Source organism: Bubalus kerabau, chromosome 18 (genome assembly GCF_029407905.1).
Source record: "Bubalus kerabau isolate K-KA32 ecotype Philippines breed swamp buffalo chromosome 18, PCC_UOA_SB_1v2, whole genome shotgun sequence".
Lineage (NCBI taxonomy): Eukaryota > Metazoa > Chordata > Mammalia > Artiodactyla > Bovidae > Bubalus > Bubalus kerabau.
This window is the reverse complement of record NC_073641.1, coordinates 10,248,417-10,260,503: the sequence shown is the minus strand read 5'-3', so window position 1 is coordinate 10,260,503 and position 12,087 is coordinate 10,248,417. Positions and strand designations below refer to the sequence as shown.

The 12,087-nt window shown below is 44.0% G+C and overlaps 1 long non-coding RNA gene and 1 other non-coding gene across 3 annotated transcripts; both read left to right on the top strand.

Annotated features, from left to right (window-relative positions):
- The first annotated feature begins 7,611 nt into the window (after positions 1 to 7,611).
- On the top strand, positions 7,612 to 10,684 carry LOC129632890 (uncharacterized). 2 transcript variants are annotated; one of them, XR_008704734.1, is made up of 3 exons: positions 7,612 to 7,709; positions 8,664 to 8,856; positions 10,258 to 10,684. It is a non-coding gene; the product is annotated as an uncharacterized LOC129632890 (long non-coding RNA). The 2 variants fall into 2 exon arrangements; XR_008704735.1 differs by lacking the exon at positions 7,612 to 7,709 and adding an exon at positions 7,873 to 8,023.
- Positions 10,266 to 10,338, top strand: TRNAC-ACA (transfer RNA cysteine (anticodon ACA)). The gene has a single exon. It is a non-coding gene; the product is annotated as a tRNA-Cys (tRNA).
- Positions 10,685 to 12,087: the final 1,403 nt, after the last annotated feature.

Below are 12,087 nucleotides of genomic sequence, written 5' to 3'. Positions count from 1 at the left end.
ACCTGCTTGAATCATAAAGAATATTACATTGCTTTAGTATTTTAAAATAAGATTTCATTGGATTTATTAAACCTGGGCAATATTTAGAAACTGTTCCTAAATGATGGTAATGTTATTTTTACTTTTTTCTCACATCACTAAGACTGTTTTAACAGTACAACTAGAGGTGTGGTGGTACAAGAGTTACAGTCAAAAGAACTTTGTTTTATTTGGTCCACCTCCCTTTCCTCCCTCCCTCAGCTTCACCCCTGACCCCAGCCCTAGCTGCCTCTTTTACTCAGAGATCAAGCCTGAGACAATTGGGCTAAGGACACTTGACCCAATGGAGAGACAATTAACAGACCAGCTGAGCAACCACCTTCTGGCTGTGGGGGCCGTGACTCGGGTTTGCTACTGTAAATCAGCATCTAGTGCCTGGCATCAGTAGGTGCTCAAAAGATATCTGCCAAATGGATTAATGAAATTTCCACTCCTATCTTCTCTGTGCCTGCTGGATCCCACAAGCTCTTATCAGGCTTATTGCTCTGAAACAAAGAGACCCAGTTATGTCACTTACCAACCTGAAAACCCTCTGGTGATTGGTCCCCATTGCTCAAAGACCCAAACCCCCAATATCACCTTCAGAAGTTGATCCTAATCTGCCTTGTAGGCTCATCTCCCCAAAACTAAGCCCAACTGTGCTGAAACACCATCTGCTGAGATCCCACTCACTCCCTTTGTTCACGCTCTGCTCTTCCCACTGGGATTACTCACCTGCTACTTTCTCAGTCAGGCTAGAGATTGCTCATCCTTCAAACCCCATTTCCCCTGCACCTCCCTGATACTGCCTCCTCCTGCTAGAGATGCTCACTGCCCCTTTGAGCTCACACACTTAGTCCACACTGCTTCGATGGCCCATCCCACAGATCACCCATTAGAGATGGCAAACTCCCTGAGGGCCCAGGGGGTGGGGTCACATCTTCATCTTTATGTCCCAGTTCTTAACATGGAGGCACATGCAAAATGAATAATGAAAGCTGAAACCTATTGAGTGCTTGCAGTGTGTCAGGTATTTCTCACAATTAGCTCTTTAATCTTCAAAATAACTGTAGGAGGTTAGTCATATCATGAAGCTTCCCTGGTGGCTCAGTGGTAAAGAATCCACCTGCAGTGCAGGAGACGCAAGAGACACAGGTTTGATCCCTGGGTTGGGAAAATCCCCTGGAGGATGGCCTGGCAACCCACTCCAGTATTCTTGCCTAGAGAATCCCATGGACAAAGAGCCTGGCAGGCTACAGCCTATAAGGCTGCACAGAGTTGGACATGACTGAAGCAACTTAGCACACACACAAGTCATATCTTAGCTCCTGTTCAGAGTAGAGGAGACTGAGACTTAGAGCGGTTAAACAAATTGCCTGGGGCTGCACAGACAGAAGCTGCAGCAGAGCCTAGAGGTGAACTCAGACAGCCTGACTCCACAGTTTGCAAGTAGAACCGATACACACATTGTATCCCGGAGTAACCCTAAGTGCTTATCACAGTCACCCTAGGAAATTCCATGCCAAGGCCCCTTTCACAACACTGGACTTGGGCGTAGGCATTTTTCAAAAGCCTCTCAAGGCTAAGAACCCTGATGACAAGAATCACCTGGAACAGTTGTTAAATATATAGATTACCATGTCTCTTTTCCAGAAATTTCTGTTTCAGCAGATGAGGATTGGAGCCCAGCAATTTGTGGTTTAAGAAGCCCAAGTAATTCTCATCTTAAGGGAAGCTTGTAAAATACTGCTAGAGGTCAGGGTTTCAGAGACATTTCAATAGGTCTTCAAAACGTCCATCACTGATGGTATCAAGACTCTGCGACTCTGCGGGAGCTTTGTGGCTCTGTCTGCATGTGGATGAGCCTTAAAATTTCATCGGCACTGCTTTTGAGGCGGACGGGGCTGGAGCAGCTGAGAGCACCACACAACGGCAGATCTCTGAAACGTCCACTCACAGAACCTGACATGAAAACCCAGTACTTTGGCATTTCTCACTGAGCATTCTTTTTTTTTTAATTTTATTTTATTTTTTAATTTTACAATATTGTATTGGTTTTGCCATATATCAACATGAATCTGCCACAGGTATACACGTGTTCCCCATCCTGAACCCTCCTTCCTCCTCTCTCCCTGTACCATCCCTCTGGGTCGTCCCAGTGCACCAGCCCCAAGCATCCAGTATCGTGCATTGAACCTGGACTGGCGACTCGTTTCATATATGATATTATACATGTTTCAATGCCATTCTCCCAAATCATCCCACCCTCTCCCTCTCCCACAGAGTCCAAAAGACTGTTCACTGAGCATTCTATATGCTGTAGCGAAAACTGGAAACAAGGGCTTGTGCCTCCTCGTGAGCATAGAAGGGGATCATGTAGGGACCAGGGAGTCTTTTCCACCTCCACCTCCTCTTCTGGGGCCTCATAAAGTGCATTTGCCAACACGCACACATGCACACTCACGGTGACAGAGCAGATAACGCAGTGAAACTCTCGTCATCACCTTGATTTCCTTAGGTATAAACTTATAAAGTGTCTGACTTTGCCTGTCCCCACCCCCCAAATAGCTCACACACATGTTTCCTTTAGATTGCCTCCAGTCTCACCAGTGACTCTCTGGAGCCTTGGTCAGCTCATGTCTGAGCCATCGTGCGATCAGCACTTTGACCCACTCCATTTTATGCTCCCTCACTGTTCATATTTACTGACCTTTCCCCAGAGTCAGGAGGAAACGCCTGCTCTCTCACATGCAATGCATATCATTTGAGTCCTGCAACTAAGCCAAGACTCTCCTCTGCTGCTTTATTCTCCTCCCCCCTCTTCACCCCAAGAAAAGTCCTGAATCTATTTATGGACCATATTCCAGTTCTAGAATGTACCCTGCCAGAATATTCTTCCTAATGGGACATCTAATGGGGCCTCCCACTGACAGAGGAGACCACCCCATCTGCAGCTAGGGACAGGAGACACTCCCAGCCCAGATGTAAAGAGGGCTTGATGTATATTCATTGTTATTTAATATTCGAGCATCTTTTTCTAAAGATATTTCTATTGAATTCACTTGTGGTGTTACCATCTGGAAAATATCAAGCCTCACCCCACTGAGGTAAACCCCTATTGCGTGTTTCTTCCCTTTTATGTGAGCCCAATGGGCATGGAGTGTGTATCTCTATGTTTAGCACAGTTCCTTGCCAAGGCAGTTCTCAGGCACAAGACACTCTCTAAATAAATCAGGGTTGTATAGACCCATTAACAGCCCCTTCTAATTGACACTAACAGGAAGTTTAAACCAGGCTGATAAGGAGCCCTCATGACTTCTTGATGGGAGGTCTCTTTTACGTTTGAAAGTGGTGGATTCGTGTTTTAAGAGTCAGCTATCCAAAAACTCATTTATTTCATTGCAGTCAGCTTTTAAATTGGGCCAAATCTTCTCCCAAAGCATACAAATAAAAGGTTTAGTTAACTCTAAAGGATGCAGGCCATCAGAACAAGCGGTGTTCAACCAATGGAAATGGAAAAACCATCCATGTTAGACAAGAGGAAGTAAGACAAACATTTGTATTTGGGTGGGGAGAGGAAATCATGAAGTGATTATGGATTAGCTTACTCTAACAAGAATCATCCCCTTACAGACACTCTCTTCCCTCTCCATCAGGGCGGCCTTGAATTTTGAAGGTAAACCCCCAAGTGAGTATAACAGGTTTGCCTACTCAGAGCCCTGCCAGGACAGGGGTCAGGGCACAGAGTTGTTACACAGTACCCCCACACTTTCATTTCCTGTATCACTTGTTCCCATGGACTTTGCTGCTCTACCTTCTCATCCCCCCTTGCAAGTCTCCCTTTGCATCATCACATGTTCATTATTTCTGTCATTTGCATCAGAACACTGCTCTTCTTCAGGCCATCTGGCAACAACTTACCATATAGCATAAAATCATATCAAAACCCACTTTGTTGACATAAGGACTGAGACAATGTAGAATCCAGATGTGATAGTGTCTCCATTATTTGTCATATGCACACTTGGGGACTGATTTCTTATCATTTGCCTACTGGGTCTAAGATAGCTAGGGATATCAAATGAAAAAGTATTGTCCCAGGACAGTGGGTCCTAGCATTTTGATGTTTCTGAATATCAGTTCAGTTCAATCACTCAGTCGTGTCCAACTCTTTGCGACCCCAAAAATCACAACATGCCAGGACTCCCTGTCCATCACCAACTCCTGGAGTTCAGTCAAACTTGTGTCCATCAAGTCGGTGATGCCATCCAGCCATCTCATCCTCTGTCATCCCCTTCTCCTCCTGCCCCCAATCCCTCCCAGCATCAGGGTCTTTTCCAATGAGTCAACTCTTCGCATGAGGTGGCCAAAGTATTGGAGTTTCAGCCTCAGCATCAGTCCTTCCAATGAACACCCAGGACTGATCTCCTTTAGGATGGACTGGCTGGACCTCCTTGCAGTCCAAGGGACTCTCAAGAGTCTTCTCCAAGATCACAGTTCAAAAGCATCAATTCTTCAGCACTCAGCTTTCTTCACAGTCCAACTCTCACATCCATACATGACCACTGGAAAAACCACAGCCTTAACTAGATGGACCTTTGTTGGCAAAGTAATATCTCTGCTTTTCAATATGCTATCTAGGTTGATCATAACTTTCCTTCCAAGGAGTAAGCGTCTTTTAAGTTCATGGCTGCAGTCACCATCTGCGGTGATTTTGGAGCCCCAAAAAATAAATTCAGCCACTGCTTCCACTGTTTCCCCATCTACTTCTCATGAAGTGATGGGACCAGATGCCATGATCTTCGTTTTCTGAATGTTGAGCTTTAAGCCAACTTTTTCACTCTCCTCTTTCACTTTCATCAAGAGGCTTTTTAGTTCCTCTTCACTTTCTGCCATAAGGGTGGTGTCATCTGCATATCTGAGATTATTGATATTTCTCCCGGCAATCTCGATTCCAGCTTGTGTTTCTTCCAGCCCAGTGTTTCTCATGATGTACTCTGCATATAAGTTAAATAAACAGGGTGACAATATACAGCCTTGATGTACTCCTTTTCCTATTTGGAACCAGTCTGTTGTTCCATGTCCAGTTCTAACTGTTGCTTCCTGACCTGCATACAGGTTTCTCAAGAGGCAGGTCAGGTGGTCTGGTATTCCCATTTCTTTCAGAATTTTCCACAGTTTATTGTGATCCACACAGTCAAAGGCTTTGGCATAGTCAATAAAGCAGAAATAGATGTTTCTCTGGAACTCTCTTGCTTTTTCAGTGATCCAACAGATGTTGGTAATTTGATCTCTGGTTCCTCTGCCCTTTCTAAATCCAGCTTGAACACGTGGAAGTTCACAGTTCATGTACTGTTGAAGCCTGGCTTAGAGAATTTTGAGCATTACTTTGCTAGTGTGTGAGATGAGTGCAATTGTGGTAGTTTGAACATTCCTTGGCATTGCCTTTCTTTGGGATTGGAATGAAAACTGACCTTTTCCAGCCCTGTGGCCACTCCTGAGTTTTCCAAATTTGCTGGCATATTGAGTGCAACACTTTAAAAGCATCATCTTTTAGGAGTTGAAATAGCTCAGCTGGAATTCCATCACCTCCACTAGCTTTGTTCGTAGTGATGTTTCCTAAGACCCACTTGACTTTGCATTCCAGGATGTCTGGCTCTAGGTGAGTGATCACACCGTTGTGGTTACCTGGGTCATGAAGATCTTTTTTGTATAGTTCTTTTGTGTATTCTTGTCACCTCTTCTTAATATCTTCTGCTTCTGTTAGGTCCATACCATTTATGTCCTTTATTCTGCCCATCTTTGCATGAAATATTCCCTTGATATCTCTAATTTTCTTGAAGAGATCTCTAGTCTTTCCCATTCTGTTGTTTTCCTCTATTTCCTTGCATTGATCACTGAGGAAGGCCTTCCTATCTCTCCTTGCTTTTCTTTGGAACTCTGCATTCAAATGGGTATATCTTTCCTTTGCTCCTTTGCCTTTAACTTCTCTTCTTTTCTCAACTATTTGTAAGGTCTCCTCAGACAACCATTTGACTTTTTGCATTTCTTTTTCTTGGGGATGGTCTTGATCCCTGCCTCCTGTACAATGTCACGAACCTCTGTCCATAGCTCTTCAGGCACTCTTGTCTATCAGTTCTAATCCCTTGAATCTATTTGTCACTTCCACTGTATAATTCTAAGGGATTTGATTTAGGTCATACTGGAATGGTCTCGTGGCTTTCCCTACTTTCTTCAATTTAAGTCTGAATTTGGCAATAAGGAGTTCATGATCTGAACCACAGTCAGCTCCTGGTCTTGTTTTTGCTGAATGTATAGAGCTTCTCCATCTTTGGCTGCAAAGAATATGATCAATCTGATTTCAGTATTGACCATATGGTGATGTCCACGTGTAGAGTTGTCTCTTGTGTGGTTGGAAGAGGGTGTTTGCTATGACCAGTGTGTTCTCTTGGCAAAACTCTGTGAGCCTTTGCCCTGCTTCATTTTGTACTCCAAGGCCAAATTTGCCTGTTACTCCAGATATGTCCTGACTTCCTACTTTTGCATTCCAGTCCCCTATAATGAAAAGGACGTCTTTTTGGGGTGTTAGTTCTATAAGGTCTTGTAGGTCTTCATAAAATCGTTCAGCTTCTTCAGCATTACTGGTCAGGGCATAGACTTGCATTACCATGATATTGAATGGTTTGCCTTGGAAATGAACATAGATCATTCTGTTGTTTTTGAGATTGCATCCAAGAACTGCATTTTGGACTCTTTTGTTGACTACAATGGCTACTCCATTTCTTCTAAGGGATTCTTGCCTGCAGTAGTAGATATAATGGTCATCTGAGTTAAATTCACTGGACTGGAATTGACCCATTCCAGTCCATTTTAGTTCACTGATTCCTAAAATGTTGATGTTCACTCTTGCCATCTCCTGTTTGACCACTTCCAATTTACCTTGATGCATGGACCTAACATTCCAGGTTCCTATGCAATATTGCTCTTTACAGCATAGGACTTTACTTTCATCACCAGTAACATCCCCAACTGGGTGTTGTTTTTGCTTTGGCTCCATCTCATTCTTTCTGGAGTTACTTCTCCACTGATCTCCAGTAGCATATTGGGCCGCTACTGACCTGGGGCATTCATCTTTCATTGTCCTGTCTTTTTGCATTTTCATACTGTTCATGGGGTTCTCAAAGCAAGAATACTGAAGTGGTTTGCCATTCCCTTCTCCAGTGGACCACATTTTTTCAGAACTCTCCACCATTATCTGTCCATCTTGGGTAGCCCTACATGGCATGGCTCATAGTTTCATTGAGTTAGACAAGTCTGTGGTCCATGTGATCAAGTTAGGTTAGTTTTTTGTGATTGTGGTTTTCATTCTGTCTGCCCTCTGATGGATAAGGATAAGAGGCTTATGGAAGCTTCCTGATGGGAAAGACTGAAGGGGAAACTGGGTCTTGTTCTGATAGGCAGGGCCATGCTCAGTAAATCTTTAATCCAATTTTCTGTTGATGGGTGGGGCTGTGTTCCCTCCCTGCTGTTTGACCTAAGGCCAAACTATGATAGGGGTAATGAAGATAATGTCAACCTCCTTCAAAAGGTCCTCTACACACACTGCAGCACTCAGTGCCCCCAACCCTGCAGCAGCCACCGCCAACCCACGCCTCTGCCGGAGACTCCCGGACACTCACAGACAAGTCTGGGTCAGTCTCTTGTGGGGTCATTGCTCCTTTCTCCTGGGTCCTGCTGTGCATGAGGTTTTGTTTGCGCCCTCCAAGAGTCTGTTTCCCAGTCCTGTGTGAGTTCTGGCGGCTCTATGGTGGGGTTAATGGCGATCTCCTCCAAGAAGGCTTATGCCACACCCAGATCTGCTGCACCCAGAGCCCCTGCCCCTGTGGCAGGCCACTCTGAGCCATACCTCCACAAGAGACACTCAAACACAGTTCTGTCTCAGTCTCTGTGGGGTCTCTGGGTTCTGATGGGCACAAGGTTTGTTTGAGCCCTCCAAGCGTCTCTGGTGGGTATAGGGTTTGATTCTAAATGCAATTTCACCCCTCCTAGCATCTTGCTGGGGCTTCTCCTTTGCCCTTGGACGTGGGGTATCTTTTTAGGGGGGATATTTCAAGATGGTGGAGTAGAAGGACGTGTGCTCACCTTCTCCTGCAAGAACTCCAAAATTACAACTCATTGTTGAACAACCATTGACAGGAGACTGTTGGATCCCACCAAAGAAAGATACCCCACGTCCAACTGGGCCTAGTGCTTTCTTTTTAAAATATTATTAATTTTTGATTCTATTTCCTTAATAGAACAAGGCTTATTTAGATTACCTGCTTCTCCTTGTGTAAGTTTTGGTACCTTTAAAGGAATTGGTCTGTTTCATCTAAATCACCAAATTTGTGAGCATAAAGTTGTTTGCAGTATTCCTTAATTATTCTTTAAATTCTCATGGCATCAGCAGTGATTATGCCTCTTTCATTATTAATATTTGTAATTTGTTTCTTCTCTCTTTTTCTCTTGGTTACCTTGGCTAGAAGTTTATCAATTTTATTTCCTAAAGAATCAGCCTTTAGTTTTGTTAATTTCTGTTTTTCTGTTTCAGATTTGTTTTACATATTCTCTAATTTTTATTATTTCTTTTTTTCTCCTTGCTTTAGGCTTAAATTGCTCTTCTTTCTCTGTTTCCTAAAAGTGAGGCTTTGAGACACTTAAGCTGGGTATGTTAGTCTGAATCCTCTGAGAAACAGATACCAAGATGGAATTAAACACCTTCATCAGAAGAGATCCTTGTGAAAAGAGATAGAGAAGGAGCCTAAAAAGGCTCCCTTTTAGGCTCCATCAGACCATTATGTAAGTCTGACCTGGAATAAGAAGAGAGGGAGGGAAAGTTGGCTGTCTAAGAAAGGTTCAGCAAGGCTGACAGGGAGTCTTCAAGCCAAAGCAGGCTGTTGAAAATTTCTGTGTCTCCTAAGAAAGAGCTTGCCTTAATATTCTGCCAGACTCTTTCAATAGCTGGGAGAATCCCATGGGATTAGTCTTTATGGAAAATGCAGCAATGGATTTCAGAACATACAAGCTAGAGCCCTGGTCAGTTATATATCCTGTAATGAGAGATCTGAAAGGTACACTTTCATGGTTACATCACCAAGCTTTAAAAGGAGGAGAGAAGGAAGCAGAGGCTCCAGAAGCATGGAAGACCTCAACATGAGTTTGAAATAAATAATCCTGTTGGCTAGATATAGGACTAAGTGGTAAAAAGGACAAGAGATTTGTGTGAGGTTGGCCTTAAAGGACAGCTGGGGAAATCTTGGATTATATCCTAAAAGAGAAAGAAGATCTGTTGAGGGGTTTTACATACAAGAGTGACAAGATTGGATGAGATCAGTGATAAGTAGAGGATTCCAGCAGCAGTGTGGAAGATTGAGTGAGGGGCAGAGAATGGAGGTTGGAAGACAAGTGAGGAGAGTGTGGCCCTGGTCTAATGAGAGATGATGAGGACCCAAAGCAGGCAACAGGTGATGCAGAGGGCCCAGATCCAGGAGTTTTTTAGGAGGTAGGATTTGAAGTGACTCAGGCACAGGAGGGGACAAGTATAAAATGAGACCCAGATATTGGACTTAGGGGACTTGGGAACAGGAGAGAAATTTACAGAGAAAGGGAATTATGAGCCGGGAAGCAGGTATGGAGGAGGAAATCAAGAGGTTGGTTAGTTTTGGACAAGTGGCTTCTGAGGTTCATCTGTCTAGCTGGTTGTGTCTAGGCTCAGAGTCATTGCCTAGACTAAACGTAGAGGTTTAGGTGCCTTTTGAGGCCATGAGTATGACTGAAATCACCCAGACATAGGACGTAAGTTTGGGAGAAAAGAAGGCCAAATACTCAAGTTCAGAGAATTCACTGGTAGAGACGAATGGAAGAAGAGGAGCCAGCAGAGGAGACTGAGCTTGGTTATGTGGATAGAAAAGAAAGAGTGGTCCTCTGAAATCGGGAAGGGGGAATTCTAAGTGGAGCGTTACCAACAGTGTCAAATGAGAGGGGAGCCAGTGAGAGGAGAACTAGGAAGCGTCCTCTGTTCTCCTGTGCACAGCGGCACGGGTTGAATTTTTCTCCCAAGAAGATATGTTGAAGTCCCGCAACCTCAAAATGTGAGGTTATTGGGAAACGGGGTTGTTGCAGATACAATTAAGATACAAATTAAGATGAGGTCATCCTGGATAAGGTGCGCTTCTAATTCAATATGACTACTGTCCTCAGATCAGGCTTCCCTGGTGGCTCAGACGGTAAAGTGTCTGCCTACAATGCAGGAGACCCAGGTTCGATCCCTGGGTCAGGAAGATCCCCTGGAGAAGGAAATGGCAACCCACTCCAGTATTCTTGCCTGGAAAATCCCGTGGATGGAGGAGCCTGGTGGGCTACAGTCTATGGGGTTGCAAAAAGTTGGACATGACTGAGCGACTTCACTTCACTGTCCTCAGAAGAGCAGAAAAGACAGCTGTAGAATGAAGAATGGAAGCAGAGACTAGAGTTGCATGGCACAAACCAGGAAACATCAAGGATTGCTGGCAAACACTGAAGCTATGGAAAAAGGCATGCAACAGATCCTTCCCTCGGTCCTTCACAGAGAGAATAACCCTACTGATACTTTTATCTAAGATTTCTAGCCGCCAGAACTGCGAGAGAATAAAATTCTCTTGTTTTAAGCCACCCTAGTTTGTGGTACTTTGTTACAGGAGTCCCAGGAAATTAATATGTAAAATTAAAGAGCCATTGTTTTATTGCAAAATCAGACAGGTAAGTCTTGCTTTAAGGCTGGAGGAAAGGTAAGTATGGGTTCAGAACGCATTCCTTTAGAAACAGGGAGTAGTGGAGTGGGAGATGGAACGTGTCCAAGTGTCAGAGCCTGTTGACATTTTTTTCTACCAAGACCGGGGATCATCTGCTGAAAGTAAAAGGGGCTGAAGGAGGTCACAACTTCAATTACCACCTGTATCAGTGCTCTATTGCTGCACTACAAATTACCCCAGAACTCAGCAACCTAAACCAGTTAACATTTATTATCTCACATGGCTTCTTGTTAAGTATCTATTTAATTTATTATTTACTTGGCTGCACAGGGTTTTGGTTGTAGCATGAAGGATCTAGTTCCTCGACCAGGGATCAAACCCAGGCCCCCCAGGCCCTGTGTATTGGGAGCACAGAGTCTTAGCCACCGGACCACCAGGGGAGTCCCTCACATAGCTTTTTTCGAAGAGTCGGGATCTGGGAACACCTGAACTGAGTGGTTCTGGCTCAGGCTCTCTCGTGAGGTTGTAACCAAGACATCGGCCAGGGCTGCAGGCCTCTGAGGTGTTAACTGGGCTGGAGGACCTGCTTCCACAATGGCTCACCCGTATCCATCTCTGCATGGTTACCTGAGTGTCCTCACTACACAGCAGCCAGTTTCCCCTAAAACAAGCAATCCAAGAGAGAGACCAAAGCACAAACCTCAATTTCCTTTATGACCTAAGCTTGGCAGTCATATATTGTCACATCTGTTGGTGATGGTATATGTATCATCTATTGATTATGTAGACCAATTCTGATACAATAACTACACAAGAGAACAAATACTAGGAGGCAAGGATCATTAAGGAGCCATCTTGGAGGCTGGCTACCACACTTACCTATATGAAGGCTCCTAAGTCTTGAAACAGGTCCTGATATCTTCCCCTGAGTTTCAGACATTTATATTAAGGTATCCTCTGGTCATTCCCCCCTTAGATGTCCCATGAGCACCTCAAAGGCAAGAGGTATAAAACTAAACTCATCATTCTACTCCCAATCCAGGTTCCTTGTCTAACACTCTCATAGGCAGAAGGTCTACTAATTACTCAAGCATCCAAATTAGAAGCTGGGATCATCTATAATCACTTTCCTTTACCAATTCTTCCAATCCAAACCATCACAGGTCATATTAATTTTACCTTCTAAATATTTCTGGAATCTATTGTTTCTTCTCTATACTGCTTTTCACAGCCTTAGTTAAGGAATTTATCTTTCACCTGAATCACTGCAACAGCCTCCAAACTATTGAACGAACATACA